The sequence below is a fragment of the Jaculus jaculus genome, chromosome 14 (genome assembly GCF_020740685.1).
Source record: "Jaculus jaculus isolate mJacJac1 chromosome 14, mJacJac1.mat.Y.cur, whole genome shotgun sequence".
Lineage (NCBI taxonomy): Eukaryota > Metazoa > Chordata > Mammalia > Rodentia > Dipodidae > Jaculus > Jaculus jaculus.
In genome coordinates this window covers 32,765,972-32,780,390 of record NC_059115.1, presented here as the reverse complement: position 1 = coordinate 32,780,390, position 14,419 = coordinate 32,765,972, and the positions used below count along the sequence as shown (strand labels likewise).

At 44.4% G+C, this 14,419-nt stretch overlaps 1 long non-coding RNA gene across 2 annotated transcripts in view; it reads left to right on the top strand.

Moving 5' to 3' along the window:
* LOC123454733 overlaps nucleotides 1–7,297 on the top strand; it is a 42,607-nt gene extending 35,310 nt beyond the window's left edge. The window contains exons 2-3 of one of the 2 annotated variants that reach the window (XR_006633458.1): nucleotides 6,788–6,999; nucleotides 7,190–7,297. This is a non-coding gene — a long non-coding RNA (uncharacterized LOC123454733). Of the gene's footprint in view, nucleotides 1–6,787; nucleotides 7,013–7,189 lie in introns of those variants that run through there. The other variant, XR_006633457.1, reaches the window with a different exon arrangement.
* Nucleotides 7,298–14,419: the final 7,122 nt, after the last annotated feature.

Sequence of the window (14,419 nt, the reverse complement as noted above, 5' to 3'; positions counted from 1 at the left end):
CACAAGGTAGCACATATGTCTAGAGTTCTTTGGCAGTGGCTAGAGGCCCTGGAGTCCTCATTCTCTCTCTCTCTCTCTCTCTCCCTCTCTCTCTCTCTCTCTCTCTCTCTCTCTCTCTCTCTCTCGTGTGTGTGTGTGTGTGTGTGTGTGTGTGTGTCAAATAAATAATTTAAAAATCTAAAAGAAAAGTAAAAAGTATTCACTCATTTGTGATATGTTTTATCTGTCCAAAAATGGTTAATTCCATGTGCACTTAGTAATTTTTCCCATGAACTTGTCTTCAGATAGGCCTCCTTCAACAGGAATTCATGGATTGTGTTGCAGAAGTGCCTTAGATTACAAGAATGGTCTCCAGAGATATATAAACTTTCCCTTGGAGAAGCTTCAGATAACATAACTTCTAGAACAATTCTTTTATTTATTTGAGGTAGGTGGTCATGGAGCCCAGACAGACAGTAATCTATCTTATCATGTAGTCAAGATGACATTGAACTCATGATCCTCCTGCTTCAGTCTCCCAAGGATTGCAGATATGCACCACCATGCCTGGCTCTAGAGAGACTTCTTAATCACTTTATTTAGCATGATTCTCCTTTTGTGATAAAATGCATTCTGACCCTGTTTGCTTTTTTTTTTTTTTCTGACGTAGGTCTAGCTCAGGCTGACTTGGAATTCACTATTTTGTTTCAGAGGGGCCTCGAACTCATGGCAATCCTCCTACCTCTGCCTCTGGAGTGCTAGGATCAAAGGCGTGCACCAGCTCCTCTTTGCTTTTTTTGTTTTGTTTTGTTTTTTGTTTTTTGAGGTAGGGTTTCACTCTAGTCCAGGCAAACCTGGAATTCTCTATGTAATCTCAGAGTGGCTTCAAACTCATGGTGATCCTCCTACTTCTGCCTCCCAAGTGCTGGGATTAAAGGTGTGTGCCACCATATCTGGCTCCTCTTTACATGTTTACCTGTGTAGTAAAGATGTAAGATTCTTAGCCAGGCATGGTAGCATGCCTTTAACTTCAGCACTTGGGAGGCTGAGGTAAAAGGATTACTGTGAGTTCAAGGCCAACCTGAGACTAATTCCAGGTCAGCCTGGGCTAGAGAAAGACCCTACCTCAAAAACATATACATATATTCTTTGGTTAATTTTGTAACTCACTAATCACATCAAGTACCTAAGAACCTCTCATCTATCCACTCCATAACCTATGTATGTCCTCATTATGGTCTAGAAATGGCTGCAATAGCCACATTCAAGCCAAGTGGATCAGTTACTTTCTAGATACTGGGACAAAATACTTAACCAGAGGGAGGTTAGGGAAGAATAGTTTAAGTGTCTATCATGGCAGGGAGAGCATGGCAGCAGCAGAATGCCAATGTCATATTGTCATATCAGCAGGGAGGAACTAGAGATGGAGGTTTATCTCCTCTAAACAATCCAGAGCTCACCCATGGAATAGTGTCACTCATAGTTATAGTGGGTCTTCCACCTCAAGAGAATTCCTGCCTGGGATGCACAGAGACTAACCTAATTTACATAATCCCTCACAGATGATTCTAGGTCCTGCCAAATTTATAATCATTATAAACCATCACACCCAGGAAGGAAGGAGAGGTGACTGGCCTGCATTCACAGGTCCATGCCGACAGAAAAAAACAATCTCCACCAACACAAACTCACTCCAGGAATTCTGCATGTCTTTTGTCTGGAAACAGATCTGCTTCCAAACATACCTTGGGGCTGGACCCTAGGATCTGTCCACAGTGACACCTCCTTCAGCCAGGTAGCTGGAGATGCTACTATAAGCTTGGATAAAACTCCTGACTTTTTTTACTATTTTATTTTTTTGAGGCAAGCCCAATAGACTACCTATTTATGCTAGAGTGAGAGAGTGTGTGAGAGAGAAAGAATTGGCACACCAGGGCCTCCAACCACTGAAATCAAACTCCAGATGTGTGAGCCACCTTGTATACATTTGTGACCTTGGAGATAGGGGCACAGAGAGAGGATGGATGTTCTAGGGCCTCTTGCCACTGCAAGCAAATGCTAGATGAATGCATCACTTTGTGCCTCTGACTTTATGTGGGTATTGGGGAATCAAACCTGGGCTGTCAGGCTCTGCAAGCAAGCCCCTTTAACAGCTCAGCCATCTCTCCAACTGCATCCATTCTTTCATTAAAAATACCTTGACACAAAAAGGCCTGGATATCCATGGCCTCACAGTGCCTGACACCACCTACACAAGACCATCATAATAGGAGGAAGAGATGATGACATTAAAATAAAAGAGAGACTGATTGAGAGGGGGAGGGGATATGATGGAGAGTGGAGTTTCAAAGGGGAAGGTGGGGGGAGGGAGGGCATAACCAGGGGATATAATTTACAATCATGGAAGTTGTTAATAAAAAAAATTTGAAAAGATTGTTGCCGGGCGTGGTGGCGCACACCTTTAATCCCAGCACTCGGGAGGCAGAGGTAGGAGGATTGCCATGAGTTCAAGGCCTCCCTGAGATGACAGAGTTAATTCCAGGTCAGCCTGGACCAGAGTGAGACCCTACCTCGAAAAACCAAAAAAAAAAAAAAAAAAAAAGAAATTGAAAAGATAAAAAAAAATCTTAGGTGACACACACCTTTAATCCCAGCCCTTGGGAGGCAGATATAGGAGAATTGCTGTGAGTTCAAGGCCACCCTGAGACTAGACAGTGAATTCCAGGTAAGCCTGGGCTAGAGCAAGACCCTACCTCAAAAAAATAAAAATATATATATGTATGTATATATATATATATATATATATATATATATATATATATATATGTATATATATATACATACATACATACATATCGGGCTGACTGGGCATGGTGACTCCCTGAAAATAAATAAATAATGCATGTATAATATATAAGTTTCTAATTAAAATATTTTATTTATTTATTTATTTATTTGAGAGAGAGAGGGAGGAAGACACAGAGACAGAGAGAGAATGAGCACACCAGGGCCTTCAGCCACCGCAAATGAACTCCAGACAAATGTGCCACCTTGTGTATCTGGCTTATGTGGGTCCTGGGGAATCAAACTGGGGTCTTTAGTCTTCACAAACAAACACCTTAACTGCTAAGCCATTTCCCCAGCCTCCATATATAATACTTTTAATATTTTATTTATTATTTGAGAGAGAAAGAGGCAGACAGAAAGAGTGAGTATGGTTATACCAGAGCCTCTTACCACTGCAAACAAACTCCAGACACATGTGCCACTTTGTGTATGGTTTTATGTGGCTACTGGGGAATCAAACCCTGGACCAACAGGCTTTCCAAGTAAGCACCTTTAACTGCTAAGCCATATTCTCAGCCTGCCCTTCACTCTTTCAAGGACCCAGTAGAATGCCATGCCAATGCCCCATTTTACCGATGACTGACTAAGCTGAGGCTCAGAGAACCAAGGTGCCTTGCTAGAAGCCCCAGGCTGGAAGCCTACACTGCCAGGTATGTCCAACTCTGTAATCAATACTGTGATCAATACTCTTTTCTTTGGATCACTCAGCATCTTTTTCCCTCTCCTAGTTTTTTGTTTTTGCTGCTGTTGTTGTTGGTTAGTTGACTGGGTTGGTTTTTATTTTATTTTGTTTTATGTTATTTATTTGAGAGATAAAAAGGCAGGTAGAGAGAGAATGGGTGCATCAGAGACTTGTAGCCACTGCAAACGAACTCCAGATGGATGCATCACCTGGCTCCTTAGGCTAAGCTATCTCTCCAGCCCTTGTTTTGTTGAGACAGGGTCTCATGTAGCCCAGGCTGGTCTCAAACTCACTGTGTGGCTGAGTATCCTCCTACCTTCACTTCCTAAGTGCTGGGATTGCAAGTATGTGGCATCACACCCAGCTTGTCTCTTCATTTCTTAGTATCAGGAAAGTAATTTTCTGGACTTCACCTGGACCTAAAACATTCATCCTGGGCTCAGCAATAATCAGAGTTGGGCTTGGTGTTAAATAATCCTGCAGACACATGCTGATTTGCAACACGAGTGAAACTGCACCACTCTTTCTGGGGAATGTCAGCTCCAAAATTAAATTGTGAACATAAATCAGTCTGGATAGAGTCAATTCCCTCTGGAGGAGGCAACCAATTGTCCTGAGAGATGTCCCTTGGGGAATTCAGCCTTTTGTTTTCATTTTCTGTGGGTAAGGTTCCAGAAGAGTCACACCGAAGAGTCCTACACCACCTGCATGCTGTTCTTCCCCTTAGACTTACAGGTCAACTTCAAATTTTCCTGGAAGCATGAGCAGCAAGTTCAAAGATCTCCCATACCTGGGACTTCCAGGTCCTCCATACAAGCTTGATTAACTAGTTGATTGATTAATAAATTATTCAAACTGGGCAGGGGATGCACATCTGTAATCCCAGCTCATTTTTTAAGACCATGGGCCCTGTATGGTGACCTTTAATGCCTTTAATCCTAACACTGTAAAAGCAAAGGTAGTGATGCAGGATTTTGGGGTTCAAGAGGGGTTTCCCAGAATTTATGAACCCCATGTTTTGGGTGCTTTCCTACCTTTAATAAAGAATTAATAAAGACTGGGTTCAAGAAGGATAAATTAAGAATTATTAAGGTTATTTAATAGGAAATCACAAATTGTGGAATTTATTTGAGGGAGAAATCATAAATTGTGGGATTTAGGAAACACTGTATCATTTCTAAGGTTGTCTGAGGAGAAATTAAGGTATTTGGGGAAAGCTGGAGTAGAGTAGTAAGCATGTGGAGGATAGAACTTAGATGTATATGTAGGCAGACTGAAAACACACATGACATCATGTGCTTTTCTGAAGAGGTAAACTATCAAAGCAGAAGAGAAATTGAGGTTTCTGGGGAAAACTGGAGCAGAGCTGTAAGCACGTGGAGCATAGAACTTAGATGTATATGTACAGAGACTGAAAACACACATGAAATCTGCCATGTGCTTTCCTGAAGAGGGAAAGTATCAAAGCAAAGACCAAGAGCTTCAGAGAAGAAATGAGGAATGAAGAGAGTTACACTCACAGTTACTCCAAGTTTAAGGAAACTACATAAGTAGCAGGCCTGGCGTTACTGAGGGCATCAACAAGGTAGATCAGAGATGGAGGAAAATCTTACAAGTAATCGAAATGAGAACTTACCCCAAGCTATACAGCAGAGGCAAGTAGAAAAACCATCAAGACCAAAAAACTATTATGTTCCCCTGCTCCCCCAGCAAGGTTAGGTGAGAGGGGAAGTCACTCACATGTACACACACAAGCATGCACACACGCACGACTGCACGCACACACACACTTGCTTCAAAAGAGGAGGGGCGGGAAGGCCACAGCCTTTATAGCATTAGATTCAGGTGTACAAGGGGAAGACCTGATTGGTTCATAAATTTGATGGGTGCATCCCAGAGCCAGCCCATCCAGATGGTGTGTCAGACTGTGGCAGCAGGGGTGCAGTGGACAGATCACTCTCCATCAGACACTAGTTCCATTTCTGTGAAGAGTTCTGATCTTGGGCTGGAGACATGGCTTAATGGTTAAGGCACTTGCCTGAGAAACCAAAGGACCCAGGTTTGATTCCCTAGGACCCACATAAGCCAGATGTACAAAGTGGCACATGTATCTGGAGCTTGTTTGCAGTGGATGAAGGCCCTAGTGTGCCCTCTCTATCTCTTTCTCCCTCTTTCTCTTTACCTCTCTCAAATAAATAAATAAAAATAAAAAGTTTTTTTTTAAGGGTTCTGGCCTGGAGACATGGCTTAGTGGTTAAGGCACTTGCCTTTGAAGCCTAAGGACTCATGTTTAACTCTCCAGGTCCCACATAAGCCAGATGCACAGTGATGCAAGCATGCAAGGTTGCACATGCACACAGGGGGTGCATGCATCTGGAGTTCAATTGCAGTGGCTGGATGGCCTGGTGTGCCAATTCTCTCTCACATACACACACATAAAAAAAGGACATCTATTGGGCTTACCTTAAAAAAAAAAAAAGTTCTGTTCTTGTACAAGGGGGTGGCACATGGGGTGGCATTTCCTGGTTCTCCTTGGGCCTTAATCCATAACTGAAATTGCCTAAAACCACTAGCTTTCTCCTATCCTCCTTCAGTAGGAGGAGTTCTAGTCCAGCCTGGGACTACAGAGTGAGTTTCAGGTCAGCTGGGAGAGGGAAAAGAGAAAGTGGCGAGAAGGGATTATGATTATGCTATAATGTTTATGTTTATGAAAGTTGTCAATAAAAAGTTTAAAAAGGGGCTGGAGAGATGGCTTAGCGGTTAAGCGCTTGCCTGTGAAGCCTAAGGACCCCGGTTCGAGGCTCGGTTCCCCAGGTCCCACGTTAGCCAGATGCACAAGGGGGCGCACGCGTCTGGAGTTCGTTTGCAGAGGCTGGGAGCCCTGGCGCGCCCATTCTCTCTCTCTCCCTCTCTCTGTCTTTCTCTCTGTGTCTGTTGCTCTCAAATAAATAAAATTAAAAAAAAAAAAGTTTAAAAAGATGGTAGAATGAGTTTGTAGGAAGGGGGTTGAATAGAGTGATCAGAGGAGACCATGGCCTGGGAGAGAGAGCTGGACTCAGCCTTGTCAAAAGAAAACACAACCCTTCCAGTAGCTGCATGTCCAGATCTGCTAGGGTTTGAGTAAGTGTATTCCAAGGGCCACATGTTAAAGACTTTGTCTTCAGTTTAGCACTATTGAAATTAGCTCAACCTGAGGTGGCAAGGGCTCATAGGAGGTCTTAGGTCGTCGAGGGCATGTCCTTTAAATGTCACATTTTTTGCTTTCCTGTTTCTGGCCAGGCTAGGTGAGGGCCTCCTCTGCTTCGTGCTTCTTCCCACAACATGCCGCTTCACCCAGTACTGGAAGCAATGAGTCAACCAGCCAAGAACTGAAAGCTCCAACACAGGGAGCCCACCAGGAACGCATCACCAGGAAGATCGCATTCTAGCCCAGGCTGGCCTTAAACTTCAGTAATTCTCTGACTCCTGCCTCCCAAATGCAAGGATTAAAGGTGTGAGCCCCCATGTCTAGCTTGTTGCTGGTGTTTTGTCTCTGAATGGATATGGTTGCTGTGACGTGGTGTATATATGTGTGGAGTATGCATGTGTGTGTGCAGATGTGGCACTCCATGTGCACGCAGAGGCCAGGGGAGAATGTTGGGCATCCCCTGTATTGTTCACCCACTTGCTTCTTTGAGACAGACTCTCCCCACTGATTCCAGAGCTTTGGTGATTTCCCAGGACCCAGCGATTCTCCAGTCACTGCTCCTTTGCCCACGACTGGAGTTGCAGACGTCATGGCCATGCCCAGGTATTTACCTGGGCTCTGGGAATGGAACTCATTTGTCTCAGGTCCCCTCTGGCCCTCATGCGTGTGCAGGAAGTGGTCTTAACCACGGAGACATTTTTCCAGCACTTTTTTTTTTCTGGGGGGATGGTCAAGGTAGGGTCTCACTCTAGCCCAAGATGACCTGGAATTCACTCTGCAGTCCCAGGCTGGCCTGGAATTTGCAGTGATCCTCCTACCCTGGCCTCCCAAATGTTGGGATTAAAGGCATGCACCACCATGCCCGGCCTTATTTTATTTATTTATTTCTATGAGGCAGGCTTTTTTTCACTGTGTAGCCCAAGCTGGCTTAAAACTCCCAATCGTCCTTCTTCAGCATCCAAAACTACTGGGATTACAGCCATTAGACACCACATCTGCTTTTCAACCTTTCATCTTTTTCAATTGATATGTCAGATTTTTGGTTACAGCAATGGAAAGCATGATCGCATTCTATTTGAGCTAAAATAACTGAATCTGAATGTGCCTATAAGAGGATTGCTGTGAGTTTAAGGCCAGCCTGGCTACAAAGTAAGTTCCAGGTCAGCCTGGGCAAGAGACTCTGCCTCAAACACACCTTCCAAGACACAGGGTCCATTATGGAAGAGGTGGAGGAAAGAATGTAAGAGCCAAAGGAAGGGTAGGACTGCTTACAGTGCAATCATCCATAGAGAAACTGGCCTTGATATCCATGACCTTGCAGTGCCTAGCACTACCTTCACAAGACCCTCATAACAGGAGGAAAAGATGATGACATCAAAATAAAATAGAGACTAATGGAGAGAGGGAGGGGATATGATGGAGTGTAGATTTGTGCAGGGGAAAGGGGGAAGGGAGGGAGTTATCATGGTTAATTGCCTATAAATATGGAAGCTGTCAATAAAAAAGTTTTTTTTTAAATATATAAAAAGATCTGGAGAAAGAGCTGAGCCCACTAATGAGATGTCATAAGCAAGGCCCCCCCTCCCCAGCTGAAGACATTTAGGGACAAGAAGTTATCACTGAAGTTAATTGGGGGAAGATATGTCCATATGTCCAAGATATGTGGGAATTTGATCCCTTCATAAATCTTGTGATCAATAAATGTGTGTAAATGGCAACTAGTAGGCAGCAGAATAATATTAGAATGGTGGTCATATGAGGAAACATTATCATCATGTTGGAAGCCTTTGAATAAGTTTAAACATGTGGATTTTCAGAGAAAGAGGGGACTGGAGGGATGGCTTAGTGGTTAAGGCACTTGCCTGCAAAGTTAAAGGATCCCAGTTCTGTCAGGCACTGCCAGGCATAGGCTGGAGCCTTAGGAGAGGGGCCTGAGCTTCCAGGCGTGGCTGTGGACTCTCGTGCTACAGGAGGCCACGCCCTCTTCAAGCCCAGCACACCTGAACTTAGGCTCTGCCCACAGCCCTGTAACCTTTGGCCAGTTGCCTAGGAAACTCCTTATCAGCCAATACCTTCACATAGCCCATCCCCCTGAGATCTTAGATCACCTGACCCCCTCTGCCATTGCCTACATGCTAGAATGAATGTTCCAATCCCCTCAGGACCCTTCCCCCACCCTCAGATACTTATAAACCCATTTCCCTGACAATAAACTGAGAGAGCTGGTCAACTATCTCCTGAAAGTCTTTTTACTTTTGTGTGCTCATGCACCCCAGTTGCCTGGGTGCCTTCAGGGGAGGACCGTAGCTGGCCCCAGAGCAAGAACCCAGGAACTCACATAGTTTGATTCCTCAGGACCAATGTAAACTAGATGTACAAGGGGGCACATGCGTCTGGAGTTCATTTGCAGTGGCTGGAGACCCTGACACACCTGTTCTCTCTCTCTCTCTCCCTCTCTCTCTCTCTCTCTCTCTCTCTCTCTCTCTCTCTCTCTCTCTCTGTGTGTGTGTGTGTGTGTGTGTGTGTCTGCCTCTTTCCCTGTTTTACTCTCTGAAATACATACATACATACATACATACATACATACATAAGGGCTAGAGGGATGGCTTAGCAGTTAAGGCGCTTGCCTGCAAAGCCAAAGGATCCAGGTTCAATTCTCCAGTACCCATGTAAGCCAGACTTACAAGGGGGCGCATGCATCTGGAGTTTGTTTGCAGTGGCTAAAGACCCTGGCATGTCCATTCTTTTTCTCCCCTCTCTCCCCTTGCAAATTAATAAATAATAATAAATACATAAAAATAATTTCAAACAAACAAGCAACAACAAAGAAAAAAAACAGGGCTGCCCAGGTGTCGGGGGACATGTCTTTATCATAACACTTGGGAGGCAGAGGTAGGAGGATCAATGTGAATTCAAAGCCAGCCTGGAACTAGGAGTAAGTTCCAGGTCAGCCTGGGCAAGACTGAGCCCCTACCTTGAAAAAAACAAAAACAGGATTAGAGCAATGACTCAGTGGTTAAAGGTACTTTCTTGCAAAGCCTGAGGGCCTAGGTTCAATTTCCTAGTGTCTACATAAGGCCAGATGCAAACAGTGGTACTGTAGGAAAAAACCCCCGCAGGGGGTCCCCCACGCTCTGCCCGGATAAGGCGACACCCCAAATCACTCACTCACGAGAAGCGGTCTTGATGCAAACTGCAAGAGGATTTTATTCCAAGCGCGCTGGGGCCCACAGTCGTACACCGCACAGGGGTAGAGGACTGCAGAGCCCCGAATGCAGGAATGGGGTAGTTTTTATAGGGTTTCTAACAAAGCCTGTGTATTAGACCAATCATTATTTAATATCAGGAGCCCCTGCAGGGTGTTAGCCAGTCAGTTTGTGCCACCCCACAGTTTCTAAGCCAATTAGTTTACTTTGCTCAAGCCCCTCATGGACCAATTACTCTCTTATGACTATGACCTTGGTGGTCAGCGTTTGCGCAGGTCCTTGGGTGGGAGTAGCAGAGTGTGGTTCCAGTCTCCTATGACCTTGGAGGTCAGCACTTGTGTAATTCCTTAGGTGGGGGTAGCAGAGTATGGTATCAGCCTCCTATGACCTTGGTGGTCTGAGGCAGGCTGCTACAGCTTATGGTGCGAGCTACTAAGGCTAACAGTGTGGGCTATTAAGGCTTACAGTGTGGGCTATTAAGGCTTATGGTGCAGGCTATTTACAGAAACTAAATAAGTGGTCTACTTTATTACTCATTTCCCATCCCTGAGGGCTATCTCATGCCCTTTTTACCTAGTTTTATATTAGGAGTGGGCTCTGATACAATGAGAAGAGGGATTCTTTACTTGCTTCTAACAGAGAGTAAAACCTGGAGTTTGAGGTATGCAGGTGGCCCGCTTAAGCTCCCTTTGGAGCGTGATAGTATTTCTGAGCTTCTGAATTCTTGGGCCTTTCAGTACTTGCATCTGTAATTTATTTGCAGTAACAGGAGGCCCTGACACTCTCATGCCCCCCTCTCTCATTCTCATTTTCTCTCTCTCTCTCTCTCTGCTGGCAAATACATACATACATACATACATACATACATGTGTGTGTGTGCACATGCGTGCGCTTCTGTTTTTCAAGGTAGGATCGCAATCTAGCCCAGGCTGATCTGGAATTCACTATGTAGTTTCAGGGTAGCCTCGAATTTATGGTGATCCTCCTACCTCTGCCTTCTGAGTGCTGGGATTAAAGGCACAAGTGACCACATCCAGCTAGAATAAAAAATTTTTTAAAATTGAGGCCCATCTGGGTACTTGGTATGGTCTTGTGCCTGGAAAAGCTGATAATCTTGCCTTGCCCTTTTTACCCTGATTATACTAACTCCCTGACTTAATGAGCAAGGTAATCTCCAGTGGAGGTGTTGTAGCCTCTGGGTTTCTTCTTGTGGAGAGCCCCTCGGGCCAAGCCCTAAAGATGGCGCCTGACGGAAAGTTCTATGCTTGGGACAAACAAGTCCATATTTGGAGGAGCTTGCCCTCACCGCTGCTCATTGGCTTCTGATGCTTCCATATTTGGAGGAGCTCGCCCTCACCGCTGCTCATTGGCTTCTGATGCTTGTTTACCGGAGAGGTTGCGTTGCCTGGGGTGATTGGGCGGAGTGAGAGCGCTTATAAGGAAGCCCCACCGAGGCTCCAGGAAGATGAAGCTTGAAGTTGCCTGAATAAACTGCTGTAAGAAGAACTGGTGGTTGTGTCTTCCTTGCTGGTCGAGGCGGACGAGACATCTTCTAAATTTTATTGTGCAACAATCCCCTAGAATATCTGGTAAGTGTGCAGGCTTTTGAACCCCATCAAGACTGGCTGTACTTGGGCTGGAGAGATGGCTTAGTGGTTAAGGAATTCACCTGTGAAGCCTAAGTACCCAGGTTCAATTCCCTAGTACCCATGTAAGCCAGATGCACAAGGTGGCATTTGCACGTGGAGTTCATTTGCAGTGGCTGGAGGCCCTGGCGTGTCCATTCTTTCTCTCTCTCTCTCTGTTCCTCCCTCTTTCTCTCTCTCTCAAATAAATAAAATATGCTTTAAAACACCTGTGTTAAAAATTCTACAAGTCTTGGGCTGGAGAGATGGCTTAGCGGTTAAGGGCTTGCCTGTGAAGCCTAAGGACCCCGGTTCGAGGCTCGGTTCCCCAGGTTCCCACGTTAGCCAGATGCACAAGGGGGCGCACGCGTCTGGAGTTCGTTTGCAGAGGCTGGAAGCCCTGGCATGCCCATTCTCTCTCCCTCTATCTGTCTTTCTCTCTGTGTCTGTCTCTCTCAAATAAATAAATAAATAAATTTTAAAAAAATTCTACAAATCTCAATAGTGGCATGTCTGTCATGGGGGAGACCCACTGCCCTCTAATTGAACTGGAGGCCTGCTCCATGGGGGGGGGGGGAATACATCCCTGATACTGAAACCTTAAGATGGGGTAGTCATGAGCCCTAGGGGCGTAATGTCTGCTGGTGTCTGGCTACATGTATATGCTATGCTTGTCAAACAGCCCAGTAAGCACTTCTCTTAATGTTCACACCCTTATATTAATGCTACTCTCACTTTTTTTGGTAGAGAACCTTCTCTTTTCAGATGGCAGTGACCTTGGGATGACTCAGAAGGCATCATGGTGCTAGAAAGAAGTGACCAGAGTATTCAGTACTGCAATATCTCTATCATACCTTCCAAGGCTCAGAGTCTATTGTGGGTGAGGTGGCAGAAAGAATGTAATATACAAAGGAAGGGTAGGACTCCTTACAACGTGCTACCCCCAGACACAAAATGGCCTGGATATCCATGACCTCACAGTGCCTGACACTACCTACACAAGACCATCATAACAGAAGGAAAAGATCATGACATCAAAATAAAAAAGAGACTGACTTGGATGGGGAGGGGATAAGATGGAGAATGGAGTTTCAAAGGGGAAAGTGGAAGGAGGGAGGGTTTTACCATGGGATATTTTTTATAATTATGGAAGTTGTTAATAAAAATTTGAAAAAAATTCTACAAGTCTGATTGGCTGATTAGAATGTCATGATTGTGGGGAGTTGCAATGTTACAAATCCAGTGCCAAATTAATATAGGCCCTCTCAGTAGCCATTCATTGACCACCTCTGTGTCTGACAAACATCCTTCAACAAGCAGGCAAAACTTTGGATTATATTAACAAATGACTACCTTCTACTAACACAAGAGCTGAGATTTAGTCACAAGACATTGAAAAACTCTAACAAGGACTAGGGAGATGTGTCATTGGGTAAAAAGTTTATCACATAACTCCGAGCACTTGAGTTCAGATCCCTAGATTCTCTGAACATGTAAAATCCAGAAACTCATGGATGGAAGTGGGAACAATGAGAGACTTTGCTTCAAAGAGGTAGGAGACAAGGATGAACCCAAAATTTTTCCTCTAATCTTCACACATGCCTCACAAACACTTGCACTTATGCACATGAACACACACATGCACACAAAGTAGATGAATAAGTACTTTTAAAATTCCATTACTTTTTAAAATTTAAAATAAAATCTACAATAGAGTCTTCTAATTTTTTATAAGCAAGCTACCTGAAATTCCCACCAATGTGTTTTTGTTGTTTTGTTTTTGAGGTACTGTCTCACTGTAATCCAGGATGACCTGGAATTCTCTATGTAGTCACAGGGTGTCCTTGAACTCACAGAGATCCTCCTTCCTCTACCTCCCTAGTGCTAGGATTAAAGGCGTGTACCCACCCATGTTTTTAAATGCTTTGATTTATGACCTTTCTTGTTCAGTGGTTGTGAAAGCTCATATAACTGCTTCCACGCTGGAACATGTATTGGGAGTAACCTGAATCCATGTACCTGGGACATGTTCATTCATATTTGGATTATAATAAATTATCTCCTATTGGGCTGGAGAGATTGCTTAGTGGTTAAAGTGCTTGCTGGCAAAACCAAAGGAGCTAGGCTCAATTCCCCAGTACCCATGTAAAGCCAGATGCACAAGTGGGCACACTCATCTGGAACTCATTTGCAATGGCTATGGCCCTAGTGCACCCATTCTCTCTCTCTCTCTCTCTCTCCCCCTCAAATAAATAATCCCTATTTAAAATATTTTATTTTTATTTATTTATGTATTTAAGAGATGGCTGGAGAGATGGCTTAGGACCCATGTTCTACTCCCCAGATTTTGAGTAACCCAGGTGACACATGTGCAAGGTTACACATGAGCCATCTCTCCAGCCCAAATAAAAATATTTCAAACAATTTTTAAAAACTTTAAACCCTTTTTTTCTGTATACAGGTTTATTTGATACAAAATAATCCCTCGAAGTTTTCAAAGCATGTGTCATGTCCATCATGAAGTACACCTCTAAACTGAAATTTGGCTGGTGCTCAGTCCCAGCCTCAGCAGAGCACTCTCTCTGTAAGATTTCTGTGGCTTCCCTAAGCAAGCTTCAAGGCTTGAAGGCTGAAGTACTCTTGTCTTCTACCTCCAGGTATGACAACCATCTTTGCTACCATCAGTCCTTCTCTAAAAGGTTCATAAAGGTCAGGCTCGAGAGATGGGAGGGCAGCTAAGTGTGCTCCTGCACAAATGTGAGGCCTGAGGAATCCTGAGACTGCCTGAGTTGTAATATCCAAAACCTATTAGACAGCTGAGCATGACCACATATGTCTGTAACCTCAGTCCTGTGGGAAGCATTCAGTAGGACGAGAGCCCCAAGATGAAGTC